We start from the raw sequence: 15,796 nt of genomic DNA, 5'->3' as shown, positions 1-15,796 counted from the left end.
AGGCGAAACCCAGAGGACAAACCATCCAGGATTTTTTTTTTTGAGATCACTTTGTTTTCAAATGGGTTTCTATGGGGAACTAGATTTATGAGGCACCTGGTTGCAGTTCCTATGGCTTCCACTAGATGTCAACAGTTTTTAGAAATTGGTTGATGTTTTTCCTTTAAGAAATGAAGAAGTAGCCCTTACCTTTCTGAGTGTAAAGCCAAGTGTACTATTTTGTTTGGTGCGCGCGACCTGGAACTCGCTCCACATTCATTTTATCCGCAATCGAACACAGTATACTCCGTCTTAAATTTTATCGATTATTTATGTTTTAACCTCTCTAGGGTAGGTGAGAGGCTAACTTCCACCAGGACAACATCCGGTGAAACTGCAGAGAGCTAACATTCTAAATACACCATTTGTTATAGTAAACATTCTTGTAAATACATGTATCTTACATCATTTAAAAGAGGAACGTCTTATTAATCCAGCCGCTGTGTCAGATTTCAAAAAGCCGTTACTGTGAAAGCAAACATGCTATTTTCTGAGGACGGCGCCACGCACACACAAGTTTTACTAGCATTTTCAAACCAAGCATTAGTGTCATGAAAGTCAAAAATAACAATAAAATAAATTGCGTACCATTGAAGATCTTCCTCTGGTGGCAATGCCAAGTGTCCTAACTACACCGTGAATGTTTGTTTTGTTTGATAAAATCCATTTTTATAGCCTAACACAAAACATTTGTAAACCGCTTGCATCATGATTTCCGTCTCATTCAACTTTGGAAGATGCGTTCGTGGTAATTACACACACTAAACAAATGTTTATCCAGTCATGGTTGGTTTCATTGCAATCCTCTGGTTGTTACTAACACAACCATACTTGATGGTTCTTTTCCCGGGACATATTGACCGAAACAAACCGATTTGAAGACACCAATCAATGACATCATTGCGCACCAATGGTAGGACCGGTCTATCGTTGATTGACTGTATTTTGGCCCAATGACCACTGATCATCTTGAAATCTAGCTTGGAAGATAGCCAATGAGCTGAGGTAAACGGCAATATGTAATGGTTATACGTTTGAAGACCAGCCTTTGTCGTAAACTCTGGCGTAAAAGAGGTTCATTCACCATTGCAAATCCTACTTGACGGAGCCACGGGTGTTACGCATAGCAGTACATATTCAATAGCATTTTCAACAAGTTTATATATTTAAAATATGGCGAATATATCAGGAAAAGCTCAAACAAAGTCTAGGTATACAGATTTAACCCAAATTATAGAGGAAATAGATAGATGCGTTGTCAGGCGTGTGAAGGACGGTGCCGGGGCATGGACCACAAAAAATGTCCCCATTCCAGCTGCTGTGAAGGACTACAACAAGAGCATGGGAGGTGTGGACCTGTCATATGCGCTGATAGGATACTGCAATGTTCTCCACAAGACCATGAAATGGTACAAGACATTTTTCTATCATTTCATTGACATTGCTGTGGTGAATGCCTTCATCCTCCAGAAGGAAATGGCTAAGAGCTGTTGACAGCCCCCCATCTCACAGCTAGCCTTCAGGGAGCTGCTCATCCAGGAGCTTGCTAGCTAAAGCAAGTCCACTGTAGCACCTTCTGTCCCCTCTACCTCTGTCCCTTCTGCTCCAACCAGTGGTGTTCACCTGCCCAGATTCATCTCTGCAGGCATGAATGTGCCTCAGGGCAAAAAAGGCACAGTAGGGATACGTCGTTCTGCCCTTTGTCATAGGAAATGCCCCATCACCAGCATCACCTGTTCAGTAAAGCCTTTGCTTTACAGCAGAAAGAGACTGCTATGGGCCATGGCACAATATTGTGTAGAGTGAGGGTCTTCACAATATTGTAAATAGAAAATATGTAAATAGTTACCCTTGTTAATTGTTTTTATTATTATTATTATTATATATATATATATATATGTGTATTGTGTTAGAATAGCATTTATGTACTTATTTTCCACCATAATTTGCAAATAAATTCATAAAAAATCCTACAATGTGATTTTCTGGATATTTTATTTTCTCATTTTGTCTGTCATAGTTGAAGTGTACCTATGATGAAAATTACAGGCCTCTCTCATCTTTTTAAGTGGGAGAACTTGCACAATTGGTGGCTGACTAAATACTTTTTTGCACCACTGTATAAACTGCACTCCACACTATTATACCTTATCTTTTCAATAGTATTTACATATTGCATCACCCATCTCATATGTATGTACTGTATTGTATTCTATACTACACCACTGACTGTTAAGCCATCTCCAGCACACCAGAGGCTGCTGCCTGTAGACATAGATTAGGAATCACTGGCTACTTTAAGGAAATGAAACACTAGCCACTTTAATAATGTCTCTGTATCTTGCATAACTCATTACATATGTATAAACTATACTCTATACTATTCTACGGCATCCTTGTCACTTTAATTGTGTGTAAATATTTCATCACCTATCACTGTGTTCTGTGCTATATATCTTAGTCCAATGCCGCTCTGACATATGACATATGTATATATTCTTAATTCATTCCTTACTTATAAATCACACCAATATGATTCTGTGAAGAAGGAGGCAGGGAGCAGGGTTAGTGGGGAGTTCAGGGAGTCTAACATACACAAAAATAATATACATTTTCTTTGAGAAAGCACAACGAGAGAGCATCAGTGTTATTCTGCTATTGTGTGCCATTGGAGGGAGAGGCCTTGGTTGAAATGGAACCTCTTTCACAGGAAACTAGGTATTGTGTCATGTAACTTGTTAGGATACCAATCAATGCTTATAAAGTATCCTTTCGTTGGCCTCATGGATGGAAACGACTCCATCAACAGCCTCAGTATGGGGTGAGTGTCTACTCTCCTCTACCTCTCTACTTATTTACCTCCTCTTCTGTACTTCCTTTTCTCCTCCTCGTCTTCCTGTTTTCTACAGCCTCCTCCTCACCTCCTCCACCCACTCTCCCTTCACAGGTTTTTTAGGCTACCGCAGTAACCACACAATGCCGGACTCCATAAAGCCACGGTTTAAAGTCAGCCCCCACCATTAAAATGCATTCCTATGTATCTGTCAATTATCCGGGAATGACAGTCATTTTCTTTTTAGTGGGCTTGTCAATTGTAACACTGTGCTAGCCCCCTGCCATGTTTAACCTTGTATGAATACTGCTGTTTAAAAGAGAATATATGAGTCCTATGCAACTGGTGGGCATGTGCTTTAATGACTGTTAGAGGGAGAGCTGTGCTAATAATGCAGTGAGCCCCAGCATGGAGCTGCGTGACGGCTCGTAGCGGTGTGGTTTGTTGTCATGCACCGAGAGGTCTGTGCTGCTGCTGGGCTGACACCACCACACTGTTAATTAGCCCAGACCACCAAGCCTGGCAGGGCCAGCAGAGCACAGCCGGGCAGTGGGGGCACAGGACACAGTATGTGTGTTTCTAGTTTATACTGTGTGTGTGTATTCTTCTAGTTTACATATATGTGTACATCATGCATACATACAGTATATGATCATATTGAGATGATTTAATGTGAGTGTGACCAGAGCTTGTCTGTCTGTCTGGGTGTGTGTGTTGGGGGAGGGTTGGAGGGGATTGTAATTGTTTGTATGAGGGACATTACAGTACACATGCTCTCTTAATCAAACCCAGGGCTTAAAGAGTGTGTTTTTGATCACAGCAAATGTGTTTTACTGTGAAAATGTCTGATCAAAGTACACACATTATATGTGTTTGTGTAATGCTGACACTGTGTGATAGAGATTTGAATATAAATACATGTTCAAATGTGTGTTTTGGGTTGGTAGTGATTACACGATTGTGTTTGCATGCTTGTGTGTGTGTGTCCTAGCTGTGATTTGTTTTGGATGGCTCCGGGCCAAGTCTGCCCAGGATTATATATTGACCTCCTTTGAGAAATTAAATCCTGGCCTGCCAATGGCCACTAATCCCTGTTCCCTTAGGAAGGACCTACCTACCTACCTACCTACCTACCTACCTGCCTGCCTGCCTGCCTGCCTGCCTGCCTGCCTGCCTGCCTGCCTGCCTGCCTGCCCACCTGCCTGCCCACCCTGCCCACCCACCTGCCTGCCCACCTGCCTGCCCACCTGCCTGCCTGCCTGCCCACCCACCTGCCTGCCTGCACCCACCCACCTGCCTGCCCACCTGCCTGCCTGCCTGCCTGCCCACCCACCTGCCCACCTGCCACCCTGCCACCCTGCCCACCCACCCACCCACCTGCCTGCCTGCCTGCCTGCCTGCCTGCCTGCCTGCCTGCCTGCCCACCCACCCACCCACCTGCCCACCTGCCTGCCTGCCTGCCTGCCTGCCTGCCTGCCCACCCACCTGCCCACCTGCCTGCCTGCCTGCCTGCCTGCCTGCCTGCCTGCCTGCCTGCCCACCTGCCTGCCACCTGCCCACCCTGCCTGCCTGCCTACCTACCCACCCGCCTGCCTGCCTGCCTGCCTGCCTGCCTGCCTGCCTGCCTGCCTGCCTGCCTGCCTACTTACTTAAAGTACATAGGACTGTCTGTCTAAGTGAGGCTGGTTTCAGTGTTTCTGCCTGTCTGTTTGTGCACAGGATTAGTGCTGTAACAACGGCGCGACAAAGCCTCACATTTGGTAAGCATTCATTATATTGAGTTTGGGTGGAAACTGGATGAGCCATAACTGGGGCGAGTCTCTCATTCTATGTAATGGCCATGGCTGTAACAGAACCATTCTATAAAATTTTGTGTGGCAGTGCTACTGAAAAGCCCTTGCAGTCTGCTCTCTGAAAGGTGAATGAGCTGACTGTTTATTCAGGATGGCTGTTGTGTGTGTGTGTATAGAGTAGCACAGTGATGGATGGGGGTATGTGTGGCACAGTTGTGTGTGTGTTTGAGTGTATGGGGGCTTGCCTTATCGCAGCTGGGGTGTGCACATCTGAGATGTGGAGTGACACAGTGACGCACAACATGCTTTGTCTTAGCTGAGCTGTGTAGTTGTCTACTGTGTGTGTGTGACTGTATGTATCCTGTGTGTATGCATGTCATCTCAGCTGTGTTGCTGCCCAGTGCTGGACCTCCTCTGATTCAGTTGGCAGCTCTAATTTGTAAAGGTTTCATTAACTGTGACCGTCAGGGGCCCATGTTGCCTCCATAGTCGCACACTGTTTGCATAAAAATAGAGATGACACTCCAAAAACACTGCGTCACATTGCCTTTTATCCATACCATGTCACATCAAAAAGAAGGAATGCGTGTATCTTGGATGCATCTTGACTATAGAGCTTTTTTTTGTTACTCTAATCTACTATTTAATTGGCATAATGTTTGATATGATATGTGGGGTTATCCTTGGTCAAGGTCACAAGGTAAGAAAAACTCCTGGCCCTATATGATAAGGGTAGAGGGATAATCTGCAGTGTAGGAAAATATTACACCTTTATGTTCCTGTGTCTTTTAAGTAGGGGCTGGATGTCAAATATGAAGCCCTATGGGTCGAATTGGGACATGTGAGCATAGATTGCAGTCCTGCCCCTCGCTGAAACACATGTATACTCCTCTTTCCCCACCGAAGACCAGGGTTCAATCCGTAAAAAGAAATTCTCGCACCTGTCTGATTTTTGCAGTGGAAGGATTGCAATCATCCTTTATTGAGATATCTCCGTGACCTTTTTTAGAGTGAAAAACTCCTCTTCCTCTCCCCACAGCGAGGTGTCTGTGTCGTCCATCATCAATTTCCAGTGTCAGTATTTGGCATTGTAATATGCTCCACTATATGGCAGCTGAAAAAAGTTAGATCCTTTTCCCCCCTTGTGTATTATAAAGTCACTCAGATGAATTATACCATAATCCTAACACAACGGAAGTCCCGGAGTTCTGGGCCCCAGGCCCGTGCAAGCCTACCTCATGGCTGCCATGCCTGGTGCTGCTGCCTGAGGACTCTCTCTACTCTCTCTCACAATAACACCCCTCTGTACAATATCCTGTGTAGCTACTGTCTGATGCCCAGTAGTATTCCCCTGCTTGTCACCAGTATAACAAAGCCATGTCTCTATGTGGACAGTATAGCAGTGGTGGGCCGTCAGGGCCAGCAAGGCCTTCTCTGCTGGCCTAAACATCATCAGAATATATATATTTTTTTAAATATATTTTCCCACAAATATGTATTAAATTATTCCCCAGAGTAAGAGTTACACTCTTCATTTCATAGCTTTCCTCTTGGTTGCACTGCTTCTAGCCCCAGGTTGAGATTTGGAGGGCTGGTCTTTATGTTAGATCTTTTATCCAATCATATTCAGCCATCATGTGCTGCCAGGGTCTAAAATCTGCCCTCAGGCCTTCAGAATCAACAGTGCGGGCACTTGTAGCTTAAAGTGAATGGAAATGAAAATTTAGTGTCAACCAATCAGCTTTAGAGTTGGCTATTGTACGCCTGCTGGCTGGCTCCAGTGTTACACAGGAGCCAGCTAGCAGGTGTAGTGTGTGCACGTCTTTTGATTGGATTACCAATATTGAGAGGCAGGTCCTATATGGGCAGGTCTATGCAAACCTCAGAACTAGGAAACTGAATTTGATAAACTAATTAATTTGCATACTACTAAGCTGTTTTTTTAACCCACAATGGCGGAAGGAGGAGAAGATATCGATTTGGTCGAGGATATAATTATAACGCCATTCTCAAGACAAACTACTCAATAAAAGTGAGACATTGTCAGGAGCGGTCACCCGACGCCGACGCTACAAAGCCTGTCACAGGCGGGAAAGGGGTTCGTTCGCCACTTTCAAAGTTCCAACTACGAGCGCTATCAATGGCTCACAGGCTCCGAAAAGCACTGCAAACTGTACTGCTGGGAATGCCTATTATTTGCAAGTGATAGATTTGGTGTTTGGAGCCACACTGGCTTTGCAAACTTGAGTTGTCTAACCAAGGCAGCAATGAGACACGGCTGGGCACTTACAAGCAATGGTGCTTTTGAAAACTTTTGGGGACACCCGAGTGGATCTACAGCTCAACGAACAAGCGCGCAGGGCAACGGGAGCTGCACAATGAAAAGGTATTGTACTCTTCCCCTGCAATTCTATGAATAAAAATGTCAATTTCAAGGTGACGCAACGCCTGGTTTTATCCTGCGTTTCTGTCTAAATGTATAGTGTCTAGAGCCATGGCATCATAATGATGGTAATAAGAGGTGGATTAATTTGGGTGGGACTGTGTAGGACCTCACTGAAGGTCCAGCCCCCAGGCCCACGGCACGCCACTGCAGTATAGACAGCATACCAGCTGTTGATATACAGATCTCTGTGAATGACGTCAAGCAATACATTCAATGTGTCGACCCACAAAAATCTTACGGTCCGGATGGTGTCAGCAGCAAGGCAATTCAGGTATGCGCAGACCAGCTTCTATTACTGTTCCAGAAGCTGTTCCAGCTGTCACTGAACAGTGAGATAATTCCAGACTTATGGAAGAAGTCGCTGATTGTCCCAATACCTAAAAACAACATGCCAAAAGAAAATAACGATTTACACCCTGTGGCCCTGACATCTGTACATATGAAATTTAGTTTAGTTTAGAAAAAATAATGAAGAAAAATATATATTTCTTTGGCCTCTCATTCCAATTAGACTCAAAACAATTTGCCTACCATGCCTCCAGGGATGTTGATGATGCATTACTGGTCATACTGAACAATATCTACAAACATTTAAAAAAGGCAAATAGCCTAGTTGAAAATTGTATTAATTGTTTTCAGTATTTGGTTGAACACCATCCAATGCCACCTACTGGTAGATAAGCTGGTGAATTTGGTTGTCAACTCTCTATTGATTAAGTGGATGAAGCTTCCTTGTGAACCGTACTCAACAAGTGAAGTTCAACTCCGCCATCTTTACATCTAGAACAGTGAATACAGGAGCCCCTAAAGGTTGCGCACTTTCACCCATACTGTACACAAACGATTGTCAAGCCTCTGACGCACCCCACACATTTTTTAAATATGCAGATGACATTGCTGTTGTGGGTTTCCCCCACACAGACCAAACCTCTCAAGGTTTTGACAGAGCAACTTCAATATTCGTCCAGTGTTGGGCAGATAACTTTTTAAAAATAAACATTAAGAAAACAAAAGACATGGAAATTGATTTCAGAAGGAACAAAACTCCACTACCCCCTACGAAGACCAATGGGGAATCCGTCGATACAGTGACCACATATAAGTACCTGGGAATCGAAATAGACCCTTAAACTGAAATTCAATGACTGTGCCTTTGCAAAGATAAAGAAATTGCAACAGATACTTTTTTTAATGCAAACTGAACCATTTTAATGTGGAACATCATATCTTACAAATGTTCTATAAATCTGTCCTACAGAGTGTGCTGTCCTTTGGTCTGATATGCATGTTTTGAAACATGCGAGTGCGACACCAAGTCAAGTTTCAGTGCTTGATTAAGACGACGGGAAAGATAATTGGTATAGATCAAGAATCGGCCACCAACCTGTACACAAAACTCATCCTCCTAAAACTTGAAAACATCCCCTTAACTCAAAATTCAGTCACAGCTAATTAAATTGTATTTGTCACATGCGTCGAATACAACCTTATCGTGAAATGCTTACTTACAAGCCCTTAACCAACAATGCAGTTCAAAAAATTGAGTTAAGAATATATTTACTAAATAAACTAAAGTGAAAAAATGTAATACAAAATGAAAAAGTAAAAAATAAATTACGTAACAATTTCGTGGCTATATACAGGGGGTACCGGTACCAAGTCAATGTGCGGGGGTACAGGTTAGTCAAGGTAACTTGTAAAGTAACTATGCATAGATAATGAACAGTGAAGGGTGGGGGGGTCAATGTAAATGTAAATAGCCCGGGTGGCCATTTGATTAATTGTTCAGAAGTTTTATGGCTTGGGGGTAGAAGCTATTAAGGAGCCTTTTAGTCCTAGACTTGGTGCTCTGGTACCACTTGCAGTAACAGTGAGAGCAGTCTATGACTTTGGTGACAGGAGTCTTTGACAATTATTTGGGCCTTCATCTGACACTACCTAGTATATAGGTCCTGGATGTCAGGAACCTTGGCCCCAGTGATGTACTGGGACGTACGCATTACCCTCTGTAGTGCCTTACGGTCAGATGCCGAGCAGTAGCCATACCAGGCGGTGATGCAACCAGTCAGGATGCTCTCGCTGGTGGAGCTGTATAACTTTTTGAGGATCTGGGGACCCATGTCAAATCTTGCCATGCCCTCTTCACAGCTGTCCTGGTGTGTTTGGACCATGTTGGTGATGTGGACACAAAGGAACGTGAAACTCAATTGTGCGCCGCCCCATGGGTCTCCCGGTCACAGACGGCTGCAACAGAACCTCTAGTGGCACAGCTAGCACTGTGATGCAGTGCCTTAGACCACAGCGCCACTCAGGAGGCCCCTGGGATAATAAAGTTGATCTGAATCTAAACCTGGAAGTGAAGAGAGAGAGCAAAAGAATAGACCACAAAGAGAGGAATGGAAATGAGAAGGATAGAGAGGAGGTCAGAAGAACTCTGTTAGAGCTGGGAGGGAAGTGTATTGTAGTGCAATGTAGTGTTCTGAAAAATGCTGATCCAGCAGGAAAAAGGTCACCTGAGGGGAAAAGGAAAGTCATTATGTATATTTTTCCCACCTAAAATTACCTATTGAAGTTTCATACTTTTTTAAAGTCTGAAGTGCAAGCATGCCTCACTCAAGTAGGAATTCAAAACAGTAAAAAAATATATTTAAAGGGAATCTTCAATGTGGATTGAGCACTCTGAGTGGTCTGTTTTTGAGTAGTGCCCCTGCTAGCCTCGGTAATTCACAGTGAACGAGATGAGAAGGCAGCCATCAACTTGCCCTCGGAGTACACGCACGCACACACACACACACCACCTCCAAAACACGCAAAGCGGGGAGTTAACATAACCCCCTAAGACCCTCGCATAAATCTAATCTATTACCATAATAAAATAATCCACATAAAAATCTGCCAGTTTAAACAATAGATAGTTTTTTTTGCATTGGCTGCGTCTCAATAAACCGCATTGGCACCTGCGGTGAAAGGTGACAGAGCATGAGACATTCCGAAAATCGGTCTTCTCACAAAATTGTCTGGTTTGGCCTGAACACCTTCCCTTTCCATCTTCGACCCCACCCCCCTTCACCCCTTTCTCAATCCCTTCCTCTTCACCTATTTACCCCCTTCATCCCTCCCTCCCCTCAGTTGGTGTTCTGCAGCTTCCCGGTGCTGGGCTTGTTCCTGTTTGGCCTGCCGCTGTGCGCGATCATCCTGATATGCTACGGCATCTGCACAGCCGAGTCAGAAGACCGCCAAGAAGACATGGAGCTCATGAAGAGAGAGGACGATGAGGAGGATGAAGAGGAGAATGAGGGTCGGCAGTCCACCGGAGAGCTGCAGGGCCCCAAGGAGTACAGAGAAAAAGAGGAAGAGGAGTAGAAGAACCCAGATGACAAGATAACAGAATAAAGCCGAGGATAGTGGAAGAGGCAGATGAACTTGCCTAGTAACATAAAACTCAGAGACATGTCAATGTTTTCTTTGTTCATCTTTACCATCCTTTTCCCCACCACTGTCACGGCCGTCGAAAGAAGAGGACCAAAGTGCAGAGTGGTGTGCGTACATTTCTCTTTTATTATGAAATGTCGCCAACAATACAAGAAATGAAAAACAACCGTGAAGCTTACAGGGCAAAGGTGCCACTAACAAAGTTACAGTGCCTTGCGAAAGTATTCGGCCCCCTTGAACTTTGCGACCTTTTGCCACATTTCAGGCTTCAAACATAAAGATATAAAACTGTATTTTTTTGTGAAGAATCAACAACAAGTGGGACACAATCATGAAGTGGAACAACATTTATTGGATATTTCAAACTTTTTTAAGAAATCAAAAACTGAAAAATTGGGCGTGCAAAATTATTCAGCCCCCTTAAAACCTGTTAAGCCTCCCCCCTACTTTTTCGGAAATTCTGTTAAAAATCGCGCAACATTTTGGCGTCCTGCTACTCAGGCCAGGAATATAGTATATGCATATGATTAGTATGTGTGGATAGAAAACACTCAGACATTTCCAAAACTGTTTAAATCACGGCTGTGACTATAACAGAACGTCTGTTTCATCGAAAAGCGCAGGAAAATCTGATCACTGGAGATGGAGGCTACCTGAAATGTGGCTAAAGGTCGCAAAGTTCAAGGGGGCCGAATACTTTCACAAGGCACTGTACATGACCTTAACTTAACATTTCACAAACATCTCATTAACATCTGTAAGAAGCATATCCATAAGACAAACCGTTGTAGCAGTTGATCTGGCATTGTTCATCAATCGTATGTCATCAAATACATAAATGTTTTATGTTGAGTCACGCAATGCTTATTTAGGCCTAAGAATATAAACAACAGTGTACCCCTGTAAACGCACCCATGACCATTTTATTGCAAGAGGGAATGTACTTTAAGTACTGTAAAAACTCCCAACAGGTATTTGTTAGTGAATTGAGTACACTCACATTGAATTGTATCTCAGTGCATTTGGATGCAATCTGCTACCATGTCCTTCTCAAAGACATGAACTACAAGAACTAGTGATGGAGAACAAGTGGTGAAGCAAAAAGACGCCATTTTGGATCTGATCAGCCAATGTCTTCAATTATATGACAATTCCATGTCTGCATCCTAAAAGTCACCCTATTCCCTATATAGGTTCTGGTCAAAAGTAATGCACTATAGAGGGAATAGGGTGCCATTTTGGACACACTCCCATATTGAGATCATTTAGTCTGTCTCCCATCACACACGAACCATAGGCCATCTAAAATAGAGATAAAACGACTTACTGTACAGTATGTTAATTTAAAACTATAGCATATCAAATAAGGCAGACAACCCTTCAAGCCTACATTTGACATTGTTCTATGAGTCTGGAGCTACGAACGTGAGATTCAGCTTGAAATGCATGAATGGCACCGACACCGTACAGCGTTTTGCATCAGCAGAGCAGATCTCACCAGGCAATAAAGTACAATAGAAAAAGCAGTATTAATTTAATGGCAAATTTTCCTTCATGGGCACTTTCACTGGAGTCTACTATGAGTTGCAATATTAAGTTGTCAGCTGTCCCTGATTGAGAACCATAACCGGCCAAAACATAGAAATAAAGAAACATAGAAAACAAAAAATAGAATGCCCTCCCCACTCACACCCTGACCTGACCAAATAGAGAAATAAAACAGCTCTCTAAGGTCAGGGCGTGACAGTAACCCCCCCCCCCCTCCCCAAAGGTGCGGACTCTGGCCACAAAACCTGAACCTATAGTGGAGGTTCCGGGTGGGCATCTATCCACGGTGGCGGCTCTGGTGCGGGACGTAGACCTCGCTCCATCTCTGGCTCACCCCGCTTTGGTGGCGCCTCTGGTGTGGGGATCCTCTCTACGGGCCCCGGACCCTCGTTGCGGGCCCCGGACTGGGCACCCTCGCTGCGGGCACCGGATTGGGCACCCTCGCTGCGGGCACAGGACTGGGCACCCTCGCTGCAGGCACCGGACTGGGCACCCTCGCTGGGGACCACGGACTGGCCCGTGGAGCAGGCACCGGACTCACCAGGCTGGGGAGACCTACTGGAGGCCTAGTCCGTGGAGGAGGCACGGGATAGACCGGGCTGTGGGGGAGCACTGGAGATCTGGTGCGTAGCCTTGGCACCACTCTTCAAGGCTGAATGCCCACTCTAGCCCAGCACCTCCAGAGCTGTTAAGGGAATTTTTATCAATAATGACTAATTATGTATACATTTCAATCAGGACTGACTAATCAAAATACTATTATGTTACTATATATGTACTAATCAGAATACTATTATGTTACTGTATATGTACTAATCAGAATACTATTATGTTACTGTATATGTATGAATTTTCTTTTTAATCCTAGTACTGAATATAATGTGTGTAAATATAATAAGGAATTAGAACAATGACTGTCTGTACCATGGTAGAAATGAATGAACTTATAGCCAGACTGGCTAGAAGGCTTATCTACACAAGCTGGCCTTGGCTCGGTCATATATTATCTTAATAGGGCGAGACGATGTGAGAACCATACAGCCATTGTACTAGAGCGGAGATGACACGGGCTAGTACTAAAACTAATGACGTCATTTTCAGTTTATAACCTGTGGTAAAATGTGTAAGGGGCAGTACTCTTGCGAATAAACGCTGTTGGTTGACTTTAAGACTGGGCTCTGGCCATTTTATACAAAATAAGAGTCATACAAATTCTTATGAATTGACAGAGTGTTTAATTTTAATTGGGTATTAAAACAGAGGAATTTAATTCCTGTAACAAGAGCGCAGGCACAGGTCAAACCGGGCTGTGGGGGAGCTGGAACAGGCCGCACTGGGTTCTCCCAGGAAACTGGGGAAACCGTGCGTAGAGCCGGCGCAGGACTAACCTGTCTGTGGAGGCGCACTGGAGGGCTGGAGCGCCAAGCTGGCACAAGACGTGCAGGGCTGGGGAGGCGCACAGGAGGCCTGGTGCGTGGGGCTGGCACAGTCTTCACCAGACGGCTAGCACGCACCTCATATTCTTCCAAGATGGCGTAGCAGTAAGTCGTCCTGTCGTCCTGTCCCTTGTATATATCGTTTCTTTTTCGTTTTTTACATATTTTTCTTCGCATACCTCTTTAAAAACATTTTGCTAAACCTAAGCTTCCAAATACTCTCCTGCAACCCGCCTCACCCAATGTAGCTATTTTTCCTAAAGTATTTATATTTACTTCGGAACCGGAACCCCTCAACTGAAGCTAGCCAGCTAACCACCAGCTATGCTAGCGGTCTTCAGCTAACCGGTCATCAGCTAACCTTTAGCCCGGAAAGCTCTCGCCAGTTCGAACAACGCGACTCTAACCAGAGCATAACGGACCTATCTATTTTTCATCCCCGGATTCATCCCCGGATTCCCACCGCAAACGGAACATTTTTCAGCTGGATCTTCACAACTAGCTATCTAGCTAAACCGCAACCCCGGATGATTACCCCTGGCTAGCGTTTCCACCCACTTAGCTTGAAGCTAGCCCGGCCAGAGCACCTGTAGCATACTCCTGGGCTACAATACCCGGGCCCACGACCGGTCTATCGACGTCACCGCATGAAGAGGAATAAACAGACTCACCCCATCGCGACGTCCCCCAAAGGCTAACTCTCTAGCCCTCGCTATCTCCCTGCTTGCTAATTCGGCCTGCTAACTGCTAGCTTGTCTATCCCGGGCCTACGAACTGTTAGCTTGTTAGCACAGGCCTGCTAACCGTCTGAATCGCCGCGTCCCAAACACTTACTGGACCCATATTTACTTTCTATCTCTTTTTGATTTTTAATTTGTTTACACCTTCCGGAAACCTGCCTCACCCAATGTGATACGGAATCGCTATTATTTTAAAAAAAATTTTTTTAGAACACACTCAAGAACCTCCAGACGCTAACCAGCTAACTAGCTACAAGCTATTTAGTCATTGTTAGTTCTTTTTTAACCTGGATAACACTCGCCAGTCCAGCTTCCCTGCCCATCCACCGCTGCCCCCTGGACACTGATCTCTTGGCTACATAGCTGATGCACGCTGGACTGTCCATTAATCACGGTACTCCATTCTGCTTGTTTGTTTTATCTGTCGGCCCCCGTTGCCTAGTCAACGCCATTTTACCTACTGTTTGTTGTGCTAGCTGATTAGCTGTTGTTGTCTCACCCACTGTTTTAGCTAGCTTTCCCAATTCAACACCTGTGATTACTGTATGCCCCGCTGTATGTCTCTCTCAAATGTCAATATGCCTTGTATACTGTTGTTCAGGTTAGTTATCATTGTTTTAGTTCACAATAGAGCCCCTAGTTCCACTCTTCATACCCCTGTTACCTCCTTTGTCCCACCTCCCACACCTGCGGTGACCTCACCCATTACAACCAGCATGTCCAGAGATACAACCTCTCTCATCATCACCCAGTGCCTGGGCTTACCTCCGCTGTACCCGCACCCCACCATACCCCTGTCTGCGCATTATGCCCTGAATATATTCTACCATGCCCAGAAACCTGCTCCTCTTATTCTCTGTCCCCAACGCTCTAGGCGACCAGTTTTGATAGCCTTTAGCCGCACCCTCATACTACTCCTTCTCTGTACCGCGGGTGATGTGGAGGTAAACCCAGGCCCTGCATGTCCCCAGGCACCCTCATTTGTTGACTTCTGTGATCGAAAAAGCCTTGGTTTCATGCATGTCAACATCAGAAGCCTCCTCCCTAAGTTTGTTTTACTCACTGCTTTAGCACACTCTGCTAACCCTGATGTCCTTGCCGTGTCTGAATCCTGGCTCAGGAAGGCCACCAAAAATTCAGAGATTTCCATACCCAACTATAACATCTTCCGTCAAGATAGAACTGCCAAAGGGGGAGGAGTTGCAGTCTACTGCAGAGACAGCCTGCAAAGTAATGTCATACTTTCCAGGTCCATACCCAAACAGTTCGAACTACTAATTTTGAAAATTACTCTCTCCAGAAATAAGTCTCTCACTGTTGCCGCCTGCTACCGAACCCCTCAGCTCCCAGCTGTGCCCTGGACACCATTTGTGAATTGATCGCCCCCATCTAGCTTCAGAGTTTGTTCTGTTAGGTGACCTAAACTGGGATATGCTTAACACCCCGGCAGCCCTACAATCTAAGCTAGATGCCCTCAATCTCACACAAATCATCAAGGAACCCACCAGGTACAACCCTAACTCTGTAAA

Source organism: Oncorhynchus tshawytscha, unplaced genomic scaffold (assembly GCF_018296145.1).
Source record: "Oncorhynchus tshawytscha isolate Ot180627B unplaced genomic scaffold, Otsh_v2.0 Un_contig_8082_pilon_pilon, whole genome shotgun sequence".
In the NCBI taxonomy this organism is placed as follows: domain Eukaryota; kingdom Metazoa; phylum Chordata; class Actinopteri; order Salmoniformes; family Salmonidae; genus Oncorhynchus; species Oncorhynchus tshawytscha.
The sequence above is the reverse complement of the archived record's forward strand: the minus strand, read 5'-3'. Positions refer to the sequence as shown.